Raw genomic sequence first — 16,536 nt, forward strand, 5'->3', positions numbered from 1 at the left:
TTTTTTTGCAGCTGAGTATTCTGGTGTGTGTGTGTGTGTGTGTGTGTGTATATACACACACCACATCTTTATCCATTTGTCTGTTGATGGGCACGTGGGTTGCTTCTGTGTCTTGACTATTGCAAATAGTGCCGTTGTGAACATTAGGATGTGTGTATCTTTTCAGATTAGTGTTTTCATTTTATCCGGATATATACCCACGGGTAGAAATGCTGGATCACTTGGTAGTTCTAGTTTTATTTTTTTGAGGAACCTTCATACTGTTTTCCATGGCGGCTGCACCAATTTGCATTCCTGCCAACAGTGTACAAGGGTTCCCTTTTCTCCACATCCTTGCCAACGTTTGTTATGTGTAGACTTTTTGATGATGGCCATTCTGACAGGTGTGAGGTGATAGCTCATTGTTTTGATTTGCATTTCTGATGATTAGCGATGTTGAGCATCTTTTCATGTGCCTATTAGCCATCTGTATGTCTTCTTTGGAAAAATGTCTAGTCAGGTCTTCTGCAGGGAAATGCAGTTAGGATCACTAGGAGGGAGGCCCTTAGGCCCAAGGGCAAGAGAAATTGATTCCCCAGCAAACTGGAGGGAGGTAAACATATTTTGAAAAAAACCAAACTGTTTTTCAAAGCTGCCCTCTTCAGGGAAGGAATTATCCCCATCAAGAAGCTTTTATTAAGTGACTAATGAAGTCTGGTGCTCCCGGGGCCCATCTTCCTGTGGGAGTGATTCTTTTTTTAAAACTACTTATCTAAATAAGAATGTGTGTGGCCTGAACTTCAGTTTTACTGAACTGATATATGACTGTGGCGTTATTTACTGCAGGTGTTTCAAAAAAACGAAAAGGATTCCAACAACTAAGGCAGATGGCGCAGTGGTTAGGAGACAGACTGCTGACTCGCTTTGCTTGCTGTCTCTGGAATCACCTGGCAGACATCTGAGCAGGTGATTAAATAACAGGTGCGCTGGGGATGGGGCCAGCCCTCTGTGCACAGGGCCTGTTATACATTGATCTGCAGGTGGTCATGCCTGGGTGAGTCAAAGCTACAGGGGATGAGGTGGAGGAGAAGGTGAATGGGGCTTCCTGCAGTCACCCCCGAGGGCCCATACTGCTTGGGGGAGGGAACCTGCAGCAAAGAGCCTGCCTGGAGATTTGAATAAAACCCCATTCCCGCCTGAGTGACAGACTTCAGTGTTAAACATCCTAGTGCGCTAGGGATTTTCAGTTCATGATTCTATGTGGAAGAAATTGCACGGTATAATTCTTAAGTGATTTGCGATCTGCCTTGCAGGTAGGTTTTATTTCAGTTGTGCGTGAAGCCTAGTCTCAGAGCCGCTCGTGGGAGCCATGGAGTCTTCGCTAGCTCTGTTCTCCAGCTCAGGCTAGGGCTGGGGAAGAACAACGTAGACAAGTGGCAGGACTTGGCCAGCTCACCCTTGGAGCGTCACAGAGCCAAGGAGATTGTGAGCAGTGCTTGAGGTCAAGTTAGCCAAGCGTCTCGAGGCTGGGAGCCCAACTGGCTGGGACTCCCAGCAGCGGGACTGATACGGCTGGCTGACAGCGTCTCCCCAGCGCTGCAGGGTTCTTACATCTCTCTCTGAACTCCCTACTTAAAGTAGTACTTTCCCAACTGTGGGTTGCAGCCCAGTGGCGAATTGTGAAATTGATTTAGTGGTTTACAGCAAGTATTAGAAAAAAGGAAAATTGAAGAAAGGATCAGAATTCTTCACAAGTATTACAGACTGTTTCCTCAAGTGTAGTCAGGCATGCCAGGTGTTTGTTTACTAGGTAATAAGATAAAATGTATCCCTTTACTGTGGGTCAAAAGTTTTAAAATTACTGGACTTCTTAGCAATCACTTCCTCCTATAGGAGATCCCCACAACATACACCTCTCAAAAAGAAGGGTTGCCAGTCCCCCAAGGTTGGGCACATTTAATCTACCTTTAAAAGAAAGAGACTGTTGGGCTTCCCTGGTGGCGCAGTGGTTGAGAGTCCGCCTGCCGATGCCGGGGGCACGAAAAGAAAGAGACTGTTTTAAGAACACTAGTCAACCTGCCAGGTAAGGTTAATGTCCTTCTGGTGCCCTCTGAATTCAGAAGGGCTGAGTGAGGGGGAAGACAGAGGGTTTGGGGACATCTCAGTTGTTATTGGGCTGTGTAACAAACCACCCCAAAGCTTAGTGGCTAATTAAGCCTGGGCCCATCTTATTTTGCCGAGGAATTAGATGGGTTAAGAATCAGGACAGGACACAGCAGGGATGGCTTATCTCTATTCCTTAATGTCTGAGACCTTGGGCAGGAAGACTTGATGACCGGAGGTGACCTGAGCCCTGGGGGTTGGAATCACCTGGAGGGATCTTCATTCACACATCTGTTACAGCGTGTATTTCAGGGTGCCAAGCAAGGAGTCCAGGGCAGCTAGTCCTCAAAACACTGAAATCCCTGAAGGGTTTTAGGAAAGCCTTTTTAAAGGCCAGGTGAGGGAGGGGGTCATGGGGTGTGTGATCGCTGGTGCAGAATTCTCTTGATTGGTTGATGGTGAGGTAACAGGGTGGTGTCACAGGGGTTAACGGTATCAATCCTTAGGCGCCAGGAGGTCCGGAGGCTGCTTGCTCATGACCATCGAGTAATTAATTTTTTCCATTTGGTGGTGGCTTTACCTCTGTAAAACAACTTAGGAAAGTGCATCAGATACTGTTATCTAAGTACTTTAGAGAGGAGCTACAGCAGAGGATATGGGGGAGGAGTCTGTCCCAGGAAGGTCCTGCTCTGTGCATCTAGCAGTTATAATGCTCCCTGTCAGCAGGACCTCAGCCGAGGCTGCTAACCAGAGCACTGCAGTGGCCTCTCTGTGCAGGCGGAACCTATGTGGCCGTTTCAAATCTAGCCTCAGAGGTCACTGTTGGGCCTTCTAATAGTTACAGGTGAGTCACTGGGGGAAAAGACACAGCCCACACCTTTCCAGGGAGAAAGTGACCCAAAAAAATTGTGAATACATTTTTAAACTGCCACAGCTCTTTGAGATTTTTGGGGGGGAGGGTGATGAAGTTTAGTGGCCTTTGAAGGAAAGGCTGTACTTGATTGAACACGGAGGGACAGCACCCATCAGTCCTCTTACTGGCTTGTACTGCTCACCGTACGACAGGTCAATAAATCAAGAGACGAGCTGCTGGGGCAAGCAGTAGAGACTTTTATTCGGAAAGCCAGCAGACCGAGAAGTTGGTGGACTAGTGTCCCAAAGAACCATCTTTTACCCAAGTTAGAATTCAGCCTTCTTTCCTACTAAAAGGGGAGGGGGTGTGGCTCATTGTTGCAAACTTCTGGGTGCCAGAATCCTTTGTTCTTGCAGCTGTACACCTGTAGGTCAGGTCAGGACAGGATGTTCTGTGAACCTCCAGAATAACAAGTGTTATTCTCTGTTCTGCAACTTTTTCTCTATATGAATGGACAAGTGTTGCACCTTTAAAGGGCAGAGCCTTGAGAATGGGCTGTCCTGTATATTTCAGGCTCTAGGCAACATTCTTTTACAGAAGGTGCGGAGCCAGAATGACTAAGCACAGGCAACAGCACAGAAGGGTTAGAGCTAAAGGAATAGATTCCATGTGGAATCAGGGTTGTTCTTCTCTGTTCCAGTCCCAGGTCGGAGGGCACACGGCCTCTGTGCAGAAGGAAAGGGGCGTGGTGGCTAGAATGGAGTCCCTGCATACAGAGAGCTGCAATCAGAGAACAATTTACTTTTGAAATGCTAGAGGAGAGGCGTCCTCTGAAAGGCCGGAGAATTACTCTCCAAGGCAAACAGACTGTTAGAAAGCATTTAGCTAATTACTAGACAAACCAGTCATGAACAACCACAGCTGAAGGCAACCCCGTGCGCTAGCCACTGATTAGTCCCTACAGAGAGGAACATTCTGAAGTAAGAGGTGGTATAGACCATACCTAGGGCTTTATTCCCTTTCCAGAAAAGCCTGAGATCTACCCAGACGGGGGAAGGTGGAGCTCAGAGGGCAGGAGGGTTGGGTCTGGGATTCGCTGCCCTATTCTGGAGGCAGTCTAGTCTGCTTGGTTCTGCTCGGGAGGGGAGGGCCCTTTAAGTCCGCAGTCCTTTCAGAAGAAAAATGGTAACATTTCAAAAGGGAAGGTAAAAGGATTGGGGGACTCAGCCACTTGCACAGGCCTCTAAGAAAGAACAGCCTATTTTGAAAAACCGACAGGCTTTCATGCAAATGAGGCTTTCAGAGGCAATTTGATAGGAAATGGATGCCTATTACACGATTAGCAAACAGTGTTTGCTTTCCCAAGCTGGAATAATCCTCTTAATCTAGCTGCATTCATTTGGATAATCGGCAGAATCGTGTTTGTGGACTTTTAATGATAGTAGAGACAAGTTGCGGAGATTCCGATTTCCACAAAAACCTGTCAGTAACTTGAGCTGGGCATGGTGGTGGCCACTGATGGCTGGGGCTGTCCTGGGTCCTGCTGTCAGGGCGGGCGGTGGGTAGACCATTCATAGACCCCCTGAGAGGACTTGACACAAAATACACCAGTGTTTTTGCACTGTTTTGGTATCCCGGCACTTTTTAACATACAGGGAGCTCCTGTGTGAATAAGTAAATAATACGTCGGGGACTGTCTCAACCTTGCAGAGGTACTGCACCCCACCGCGTTCCCTAGCTACTTCTGTGTTCTCCTGGGGCCCTGGAGAAGAGGGATCACACCCCATCCCCAGCCAGGATCACTGGGGTCTCTGTCCCCTGGGCTTTTCCCCTAGCCCCCCTTCTCCCCCTTTCTCTGGGAACTTTGGGGCTCTTCTACGGCCCCTGGAAGGGAGTCACCCTGCTCACATGGGTCCCTGCCCCTCCCGAGGCAGCCCCTATTTGGCTGAGCCAGAGCCTGTGGCCAAGGCCACATAAATCAAAGCGCAGGGATTTATTCCCTCCAGGCCTTAGGGTGATTGATAGGAGGTGCACTGGGGCACACTTCCCAAAGTTGCCGATAGTGGTTTTCCCTGCTGTGGTCTGCATCTGAGGAACTGGCCGGGGAGGCGGTGCTGCATCTCTGGGCACCACCGCCAGTGCCCTTGATGCTCTCTGATGCTCTCGGGAGGGCCTCTCCCCCCTCCCCTTCTCCTTCCTCTCTTTCCCCTCCCCCTCCTGCCTGGGACACCAGCTGGTGGACAGGACAGTGGGTGAAGCTGGAGGACCGGACACGCGGCACAAGTGTGGAGCCCTTCTCCAGGGTCCACAGAGGGCTGGATTTGGAGATGCATTTCAGGGCGTGATCAAGCCACTACCACTTTGCTCTCCTGGGTCCCCCACAAGGTGGGGTCTCCCGCGCTGGGCTTCAGTTGCTTTTATTTTGGGGTGGGGGAGGGGCAAAAGAGCGAACTCTGGCTCCTCGATGGTTTTTTAAATGACCCTCTCGGAGGGACCCATTCCACCGCGAAATTTTATTAACGCGCGCAGTAGTGCGCTCTGATTCACGGCTGCTGCCGCTGGTGGGAGACTGTAGCCTCCGCTTTAAGAGCACATCAGCTCAAGCAAACGCATATGTTAATAACGCTGATGTAGCATTTGGTGTTCCTCAAAGATGGTAGCATATCCGTACTGTCTGCGCCAATACTTAAAGATGGGAGGGAACGACAAAAAAATAAAGCCATCCACTTGCAACATCTGTAGCCAGTATTTATAGATGGGAGCAATCTGTTGGTGATTCCAGTGGAGCCACCCAGACGCCACGCCCTGCATTATTCAGTGAGCTCCACTGCAGGACCGTCTAGTGTAGAGGCGAACTGGGGCATCTGAGTTTTGACGGGCATGCTGGCTTACTAAAGGGTTGCTCCTGGCCTGTCATCTCCTCCTTAGGACGAACTTGATGTACCATCTGTTGTCCGCTGTGTTGGTGGTGCCCCCTGAGGATTCACCCAGCTGCAGCACCCCGAAAGGGATTCCTTGGAAGTCTTCTGTGGCATCAAACAAGTTAGCAACTTTTGCCCCTGCCTTCTTGGATAGAGATCAGTTTGTTTCCCCAGCAAAGCTGCTGGAATTGGCCTGACAAGCATCACATTCCATATTTAACCTACAGGGTGATAACCTTCAGGCTTCTTCTAGAGGAATTAATTCAGACATCTGTTGCATGGTACACAGGATGCTGGGTCTTGGAATGCATGTGGTACTGGATGAAATTGTAGATTTGTAAAGAATTCTTGATTCATTTCTTCTACCTGGCTTTAAATGACTTGCAGCAATATTTCTAGCTTCTTCTGGAAACTGGTTAGTTTGGTGCTTTAGACTTTGTTTCAAGTTACTCCCCACCAGGAGGACAGGAAATATCTTGACTGAATTAACTGGTGGCAATGGAAAGTGAGATTTTAAAATTTGGGCATCTCTCAAATTGTTAAGAGACAGTTTGTATGTTGAATCTGATTTTTTGTTTGACGGTGTTAAACAAAAATTCAGCAAGTGAATTTGAAGATCTGACTGGCTTCGTTAAAGGCTTCGTGAATTGAACAACAGAGAGGAGCTTTGCTGAGCGGTAGAAAAGGAAAGGTTTTAAAGATAGAAAGGAAACAGAAAGAGGAAATTATTATCAAAGAATGCATTGTTTCAGGCACCGTCACCCTCCTAAGGGGAATGGAAGGTCGTATCAGCAGATTGCCTCGCTTGTGCTGACCAGGTAATTCTAAGTTGACTGGTTAAAGGTTACGTTCTGGGCTGGAGGGTAAGACTGCAATTAGATTAGGTATTAAGTCTTGGTTTGCTGACGTGGGGCTTAGCACATGTGACTCCATTTTAGGCCTGTTATTTCTTTTTAACAGTTAGCCCCTTTTGATCGGACTCTCAGCTTAACTGAGAGATGTGACCAGCATTTGTCATTAGCATCACTCTCAGCTACCACTCTGTAATTTTGCAGCTTTTACTGATCCCCTGTGTGACATTCATGGGTCGTGATCCACATTCATGGATCAGATGGCTGAGTCTCTGATACTCACAGGTCCCAACTTCGGGTCTACAGTTTTTTTCTCTTCGTTCCTTTACTGACGTTCCATCCTTAGGGAGATCATTTGTTGGTGGTTAGTGGCTACGCACCCACATTTAAAGCTTTTTGAGACAATACAGTGTGCCAGTACAGTGTGATGATTATAAGCAGGTTCATTCCCAATGTCTGGAGTGCACTTTGGAGCCATGGTCCCCGAGACCCAAATCAAAAGCAGATGAGTCAAAGAAAAACCCCACACAAGGGGTCACTTTTTAAGCCAAGGGGCTTGTTCAGTGATGTTACGCAGCTGAGTTTTGACTTCCCCAGAAGTGTTAATCCAGTTACAGCTAGTGATGTTGGTCACAGCACAAACACCTCCTTGCTCAGCTAAAAGGTAACCAAGGGCTGTGGTATTATCAAGAATAACTTGGACCAGAGGGTCTAAGGATTTTTGTTGGGAGTTACTGCCTTAGCAGATTTCACAGTACTTTCAAAGAGTTAAGGAGAGGCTCCTGATCATAGCCTCATTTACGTTTACTCCTAACTGGGGATGCAGGGCCTTGTCAGAGGAAGTGAATCAGAATCGTGAACGTTTCCTGGTAATCCCCGTTTGAATCTGTGGCTTAGGACTGGAAAGGTGACAGCCCTGGAGGCCAGTAAAATCTTAAATGTCTGTAGACCACACAGTCAGTTTTATTACGGTTACCCTTCCCTTGTGTCCCCTTTTGTGTGTGTGTGTAGAGCCTAGATGCAGAGTACCCCAAGTTTGGGCTTATTACCCAGAGACGGGACTGATCTGAGTTTTTTGGTGATGGTTTGAAAGGTTACCCCTCTTTTCCTTAGCAGTGACCTGGGAGATACGGATGATGGTGTTAGCTTTTTAGGCTGATGCCAGAGTAAAGGAAAGGGTTTCATGTTTAGTTAACGTATGAAGTACTGATCTGGTATCTTGGGAGGAAATAATCTACCTCGATGTCTACTACTTTTCTTCCTGGTTAATTTGATTTGGAGGTCTCCAGCATCTGCACAGGACCAGGTGTCAGGTGGAACCTTCTTCAGCTGTGATATGTGTATCCAAGGCTCAAGTCCCTGAAGTTGGCTGCCATTTGGGTAATGAGGAGGACCTGGTATAGTCCCTTACAAGGAGATTCATGGGCAGTCTTTGCTCTTAGTGATTCCAAATCAGAAGGGTGGGAGAAAATTGGAAACATGAGTTTGGAGAGTTGTAGCCAGATATTTGAGGAAATTAGAAGAATTCAGGATCCAGTCCAGTTTAAAGATGAATAACAAAATTTCAAAGATAATTAACAGAACCAGAACCTACAAAAATTATGCCAACATAATTTTTATCTCTATAACCACTCCCATTTTTTTAAAGATGATCACAGTAAAGCTAATTTGTTTGCATGAAACTTAATTATTTACATAAATGCAGCACGAATAGTGATGAACCATTTAAGTCCTTTTTAAGACTGCTTTGCTGACACCTTGTAAGCAAGATACCAGGTCAGTTTTTCCAAGGGGCTTTATTGTCTCCATGAAGTTAACTTTAGATCTTAAAAACTGATCATATCTGGGTCTGTGAATATTTGACAAGACAGTCAAATCCTGGCGATATAGCCAATGTTTCCAATTGTGTCCTGTTACAAGGAGAACAGATGCTTATTGAGCTTATGTCCATAACTAGCTGTATTGCCATGGAAAGGATACCTAAGGGTTTCTGAATTCTGGAGGGATCAGGTAGGAAGAAAAAGTACATTTTCATCCTTGTTTACAGAGGTATAATTTACCATTGCTGTAAGTCCTAGATAGCTTAAGAGAAAAGGTTTCTTTGAATCTGGAAAAACAAAACATTAAGGCACCAGCAGTGTTTTAAAACAAAAGTCTAAAAATTATAATCGTCCTCTTCAGTCTCATTAATTCTTATTCTGCTTGAGTCTAGTTTCTCTATTAGTTCTGGAAATTCTTACTTGGTTCAGTTTTATGATCTTAAAGTTATTGAAATGCTCTACTTGTCCGAAGTCTTTTCCTTAAGTCTCCTTGAAGATGACGTACTTCTGCAGGAACACTTTTGTAAAAGCATCAAAGTAAAACAATAACTATCTGAAAATGACAAAAGATTTTTTTTAAATGTCCATTGTTAAAAGGTCTGATGGTGAGAATTCACTATAATGAATTGACAACGTTATTTGCTTATTTCTATGACATACACTTTAAGATAGTAACTAGAATTACAAGTGATAACATTATACTGGGACATCATATTTCTAGGAATTTCATACAATTTCCGGAACACTTATTAATAGCATATATAAACACAAACAAAATTTAAGGTTTTGCATCACTTATTTGACAGTATTTCCTATGTAATTTAACATACCAAATAAGTGTAATTAATGTAATATCCTACTTCCTTTTAAGGAGAGAACAAATCTTTTGAGATGTTCCAGTGACCTCTGGAAAATTCCAAAGTTAGCTCAAGTTCAAAAAGACTTCATTTAGAATTTGATTTGGGAGAAGTTTGTCAAAAATATGAAAAGGTTTTAAAACACCGTGTCAAATGGGATCATAGGTCACTGTGAAATAATACGTAGTTATCTATCTCACCATAGTGATAATTAAAGACTTTGAAGTCAAATACAGAAGGTTAAAATAGTTGTAACAAATAAACACCTTAGCTCTTTTAATAGGGAAGAATCAGTTTCCTTAAGTAATAAGAAACCTCGTAAGAACAACATGAAACTATTTTGACAAGACATAAAATCTTTGTTTTCTAGGCAGGTTACTTAAAAGGTAAAGATGCATCAGTCCAAAGAGGGCGCTGAGCCCACAAATTTTGTAGCCATGAAGGTGGATTTGTAACATTATTGGCTTTTTCACTCCCCTATCCCCATTTTTGGTGGGAGGGGAATTAAAAAAAAAACTTGAACATAGTGTAAGTAACTTTCAATTTATTACATCTCCTTCAGAGCATTCATTTTTAATGATTGTAAATTTCCTCTAAATGGATGTACCATGAACAATCATCCTTCCCCTCTGGTTGACATGAAGTTTTCTCTTCACCCTTCAGTTTTTCAATATTGTAAAAAAAACACTGCAACAATAAAAGAATACCTTCAGAAGAAAAAAAGAATAGGTAAAGAGAAAACCTTTCACAGCCTCTTTTTAGAAGTAGACCGGTTGTCCAAAATCACTTTGTCCATTTAGCAGATGAAAGAAAATTGGTTTAATTGTATATAAGTACACTACAGATTTTAAAGCTTAGTTTTAGAAGTCCTTATAACAAATTCATTCAGTCTTATCCAGCTTGACATAAAATTCCTTTCACAAGATTCCTTTTCCATAAATCTTTCCAGCTTTCTTTTTGCTGCTAGTAGCTTTAATTATTAGAAGTTTTAACCCTTAAAAACCTTAATTTCTAGTGAAAATAGGTAAGCAAATGTGGGCTATCTCTTACACTGGCATTCTGTGGCTTGAAAAATTTATAAATATTTTTAATAACTTTTAGAAATGCATGTTTTTTTCATAGCAAATTTCTCATTTGTCACAGGGCACATTCGCTGATAGAACTGAAAATCTTTAGTTCTTATGTAAAAGGAAGCCGAAAGTAGATAAACCTATGTTCAGTAATTAATGTTTTAGTATTTTATCTTATTTGGAAATGATTTGGATATTCAGGGAATTTAACTTAGCTCATCATTTAACTTAGCAAAACTTGTAAGGTTTCAGGTTACCAAAAAGATTTGAGGAAACTATTTAAAAAGTTGACCTAAAAACTTTTTATTCTACTTACTTCTATTTATTTGTTCTTAACAAAGACTACTCACAAAAACTTCATTCAACAATAAATGATGTCAGTCTTCATCCTAAATTAATTTTCTGGCTGACAAATTTTGTAATAAAGATAACGTGAACTTATTATAGAGTAAAAGTATTACATTTGATGCTGATAACTCATTAAAGACATGGCTGTTTTAATTAAACCAAAAACCTTAAACTAGCTTTAATACCTAATATTTTCCCAGATCACATGAACTTGAAATACATTTGGGTTAGTTTCTATTATATTTCTGAGAATTTAACTTATATAAACACTTAGTTTTCTTTAGGCCAGTTAAGTAGAGTTCTTTTACAAATTAATTTTTTTGCAGTACCATCTGAAGGTAGAAAAATACCACATCTACATCGTATATATAGATAGACACACATAAACATAGAGACAGATGTAAGCAGTGACCTTAGAGCCTCTGCTTTACTAGTTACAAAAGAATTTGGATCTAAGTTGTTTTTCTGGTAGATGGAATTAGTCAAGGCGGCCTGCTCAGATGGCTAAAGTTAAGTTTCAGATGACCTCCCCTTCTGTTTCCTGATAAGAATTACTTCCCTGAAGCTGGTATTTCAAAATTTACATCTCAGAGGCACAAGGAAGAAATCCCCAAATCTTCCCTTTTAAGATGAATAGGGCAAGTTTGGGGATTGGTAAAAAGGAGTAGATGAATTTGAACTGCCTTTAGAGCTGCACTTAGAGTTGTGCAAATATTTTAAGATAAGGACAATTGATTTTAATTCCTCAAGGAATTGGGTTGCAACTTAAATGACATCATAGGTTGATTCACCCATAAACCCTTTACAAGGGCTTTAAAACCCCTTCCACCCACCCCACACATCCTGGGTATTTACTTTTATGTTAGCTTAGAGGAGAGGCCCTAACCATTTCCTTTCAGGCTCTGAATATCAGCTTCCAATTTGGCCAAATTTCTGATCATAAAGTTTTATTGAATTATTTTAAATATCTTATCAAGTTTTAGCCAGAACATACTGCCAGTAAATATTTCTGGCAGTATTAAACAACCCTTAGATTTAAGAGGTGTCCCCAAGGTTGGTGCAAAAGATATTTTAGTTTTCTCTCTCTATGGGGTACTGTAGACAGACATCCAGGGGGAACCGACTCTACTAAGGATTCCCACCCTTAACCAGCTTTTGCCAGTTTTCCCAGCAACCCATCTGGAGGCTCCAAATGGGATTTAAAATATTTTAGTTTCCCTTGGCTGTTTAAGGGTTTACCAGAAAATTCTTCAGAGACTGATCAACTCTGGGAGGGGTCCATACGGGGTTGGGGGGCGGTGGTCTTTTGAAGGTAGACACAGCAGCATCCGTAAGGCCGTTAACTTGATAGATTTTTGTTTATTGTCTTGTAGAGTTTTTGAAGTGGAAAGACACTCCAGACAGAGGATGAGTAGAATGGATACTCAAGTAAAGGAGGATAGATGGGAGTAGTAGGAGTTACGTCAGTATTTTGTTTTAGATACCTCTCATAGCTTTAATTTTTTATTAGTTTTTATTTAATTTATTTATTTTTGGCTGCGTTGGGTCTTCGTTGCTGTGCGCAGGCTTTCTCTAGTTGCAGCGAGCAGGGGCTGCTCTTCGTTGCGGTGTGCAGGCTTCTCATTGCGGTGGCTTCTCTTGTTGCGGAGCACGGGCTCTAGGCGCACGGGCTTCAGTAGTTGCGGCGCGCGGGCTCAGTAGTTGTGGCTCACAGGCTCTAGAGCGCAGGCTCAGTAGTTGCGGCACACGGGCTTAGTTGCTCCCGCGGCATGTGGGATCTTCCCGTATCAGGGCTCGAACCCATGTCCCCTGCATTGGCAGGCAGAGTCTTAACCACTGCGCCACCAGGGAAGCCCTATTACTTTTTGTAATGCATCTTTCCACGAAGGTATTTTGGAATTTTGTAGCCTTTTAGAGGCTTCTGCATACCAATTAAAATAGGTGTCCCTTGCTTTTAAGTGCTCCTCTTAAAATTGTCTTATCTAAATTAGAACATTCCTCATAATGGCCATTGTAATTTCCCTGAAGACTGGCAACAGTTTGGTAGGGCTGTTGGCTACAAACGGAATTCAACCCGCCTTTCTGTCCAGCCATATCTAGCCTCAAATGGGGTACAAGCCACATTTCTGTCCAGCTATATTTTGGGGCCCCTAACTTGATGGTTTCCAAGCCAAGTTCTTAGGAAACAAAATTCTTTGTTGTTATTAATACAATTTGGGCCATTTTTATAGATATTTATAGTTAAGCATACCACCTTCCAGCATACCTGCTTAATAACTCTTTGCATTTTAAGGGTCCCATTTTTATTATCATTTATTTATTTAGGTAAGGCTTTGGGTCTCTCAGAGCCTCGCTATCTAAAAACGGATGTGCTGCTGGGTTGGGAATTTTGTGTGATGTTTTACAGTCTACCCAGTTGCGTGGACATTTTGTAGAGGTTGGTGCGTGACCCACTGTGACCAACTTATCCGAACACAGGAGTCTTTGGTTTTGGAAGGGAGCATTCTAACAGCTCCTAAAGTGCTCCTGGATTTTTTGACTTCTAAGGTCCCCATTAGCGTTTAGCCTTTATTGACACAAAATAAAACAGACAAACATACACACCTTAATATATCAGCAGTAACCAAGAGATATTTTTGCACCCTGGCCAAGAAAAGGCCCTGTGTACATCGCCACAATTCTCCAGCAATCCCTAACCTGGAACTGGAGGTTGGGGAAAGGATTGAACCAGTGAACCCCAAAGAAAGGGGACTATGGGCTGCTTGCTAACACATGGGGAACCGCAGCTGCCCCCAGAAGTTCCCAGTGTGGAATCTGGAGACAAAGCCAAGGGCTGGGGTTTCCTATCATCTGGGAAATTGGGGTCTAAACTACCAGCAGCTCCCAATGTAGAACAAGTGAATCCAGACAAATGGGGGAACTAACTAGAAAGCAGATTCTATGGGGAGCTCGACACAAAGAAAGCAGCGCTCAGAACCAAGAGGCAACTTACCCATGACCCTCAGAAATGGAGAGAAAGACTGAGATCTCAGAGGGTTCGTGGGTACCACACTTTAGTTCCTCGTTGTCTCTAAAGCCCTCAGAAGTCTCCGTTGGTCCCACCACTGCCACCAAATTTGTTAAACAACAAAAATTCAATTAAACTTGAAGATATAATTGGCTTTATTAAGAATTCATGAATCAGGCATCCTCCCATCTCGCAACGGAACCCTGCTGAGCTGCAGCAAAGGAAAGGTTTTTAAAGGTGGAAAGGGAGCAGAAAAAGGAAATCATTAGCAAAGAATGCATTGTTTTAGGCGTTCCTAAGGGGAATGGAAGGGCGTATTGGGCAGATCACCTCACTAGTGCCAACCAGGTCATTCCAGGTTAACTGGTTAAATTACCTACTTGGGGGAGAGGGTGGGTTAAGACTGTGGTTAGGTTAGGGTATTCAGTCTTGGTTTGCTGGCGTGGGACTTAGCACAGACGATTCCATTTGGGGTCTGTTATTTCTTTTTAACAGCAGCATTGAAGGTTGAAGGTATGTTCTCACAGTGAAAATTTTTGAAGTCGTCCGGTAGAAACTGCATTTTGCTTTAGGAGGGATTAGGATGGTCTATGGTGATTCTAATCCAGGTTGATCGTTGTGGCATTTCACTAGCACTGTGCCTGCTGGAAGTGGAAGCTGTCAAACGTGTTTCAATGAAGTTGTGTTATCCTTAAAAAAAAAAAAAAAAAAAGGCTCCAAACACATAAAAGCATAGAAACCAAGGCTCTGTAGCACATCAGGAGATCTGTGGCTCTTTGGCTATGTCTTCAGTTATTTTTAGCTAATTTTAGCTAACTGTCTGTCATAATTGACTGGGAACTGACATGCTATGATAAAATACCTGCCTCTTATAGCTGGGGCCAGTATCAGGCCAGTGTCCTTCATAAAATATACATTTTTTTGGTGTTATTTGGCCTTGAACTACAGTAAAGTGCTTGGGAAAATGGGCACATCTTTGCTTTCCTGTTTAGGTTTGTCTTTAACAAATATTAAAATAAGTTATTTTCCCCTGGCTATGTATTTGCTCCTGGTGGAAAATAGAGGGCAGGTTACTATGAGTACAAGATGTCACAAGAGTAATGAATGAAAACCAGCTTTCTGAAGGTCCCTGTGTTTCATGCCAGTGGTGCCAAGGTCTCTTACACAGGGCTTTAATTTGAGCGTAGCTCATGAAGTATGGGGTCTTGGCATCCTACTGTAGGCTTCAAGGTTCTGCCTAAGAAAGTAGATCTGGTGGCTGGAGCACAGGGGAGATGGGGGAGTTGGAGGGATTATAATGGGGATGGGGAAATTCCTTAAGACAGGGAGTGGCTAGTAATCTTTGGATCTAAAGCTTTTGGGCACCGGCCTAGCTCCTGTCTGAACCCCTTTTATAGGGGAGTTTTCCTCTCTCTCACGTCTTTTCCCTCCTCAGCTGGCGGTAAGAGCTCTGGACCCTCCGCTGGGAGGGAATGATGGCTAAAGGAAGACTTTTTCTACTCACAACACTTATGACACCAAGCACTTCTCCAGTTCTCTGTGGACACCAACGGGGTGTCCTGCAACTCAGTTCAGTTCTGAAACTAGTCAGACTTGGTGCAGACCCCTCAGTTAAAGGCTCAGTCCCACAAGACTGTCCCCTACTTCAGACACCAGATGCAAGTGGTGTGTTCGTTCCCAGGTTACCCCCACTTCTGCCCAACTTGGCTACCAACCAGGAGTTCCTATGACCCCCTCCTCAGGTTACATTATTTGCTATATCAGTACACAGAACTCAGGAAAATATTTTCCTTACATTTGTCACTTTATTATAAAGGATGTTATAAAAGAAAAAAGTGAATAGCCAGACGAAGAGGTGCATAGGACAAGGTCTGGAACGGTTCAGAGCAAAGGAGCTGCTGTCCCAGTGGAGTCGGGATGTACCACTCTTCCAGCACATGGATGTGTTCACCAACCCAGAAGCTCTCTGATTCCCATCATTTAGGGATTTTATGGAGGTTCTAGGACATAGGCACAGTTGATTAAAGCATTGGCCATTGGTGATTTTTTTTTCAACATCTTCATTGGAGTATAATTGCTTTACAATGTTGTGTTAGTTTCTGCTGTATAACAAAGTGAATCAGCTATACATATACATATATACCCATATCCCCTCCCTCTTGCATCTCCCTCCCATGCTCCCTTACCCCACCCCTCTAGGTGGTCACAGAGCACCGAGCTGAACTGCCTGTTCTATGTGGCTGCTTCCCACTAGCTATCTATTTTACATTTGGAAGTGTATATATGTCCATGCCACTCTCTCACTTCATCCCAGCTTACCCTTCCCCCTCCCCATGTCCTCAAGTCTTTATTCCTGTCCTGCCCCTAGGTTCTTCAGAACCTTTTTTTTTTTTAGATTGCATATATATGTGTTAGCATACGGTATTTGTTTTTCTCTTTCTGACTTCACTCTGTATGACACACTCTAGGTCCATCCACTTCACTACAAACAACTCAATTTCGTTTCTTTTCATGGCTGAGTAATATTCCATTGTATATATGTGCCACATTTTCTTTATCCATTCATCTGTTGATGGACATGTAGATTGCTTCCATGTCCTGGCTATTGTAAATAGAGCTGCCATGAATATTGTGGTACAGGACTCTTTTTGAATTATGGTTTTCCCAGGGTATATGCCCAGTAGTGGGATTGCTGGGTTGTATGGTAGTTCTACTGTTATGTTTTTT

At 43.4% G+C, this 16,536-nt stretch overlaps 1 protein-coding gene across 1 annotated transcript in view; it reads left to right on the top strand.

Annotated features, from left to right (window-relative positions):
- Positions 1–891: 891 nt before the first annotated feature.
- Positions 892–16,536, top strand: part of LOC112411039 (G-protein coupled receptor 39-like) — a 76,991-nt gene continuing 61,346 nt past the window's right edge. The window contains exon 1 of the mRNA XM_024761902.1: positions 892–945. The gene's annotated coding sequence lies outside the window, so the exon portion shown is untranslated. The remainder of the gene's footprint in view (positions 946–16,536) is intronic.

The sequence above is a fragment of the Neophocaena asiaeorientalis genome, unplaced genomic scaffold, assembly GCF_003031525.2.
Source record: "Neophocaena asiaeorientalis asiaeorientalis breed wild unplaced genomic scaffold, Neophocaena_asiaeorientalis_V1.1 scaffold215, whole genome shotgun sequence".
Lineage (NCBI taxonomy): Eukaryota > Metazoa > Chordata > Mammalia > Artiodactyla > Phocoenidae > Neophocaena > Neophocaena asiaeorientalis.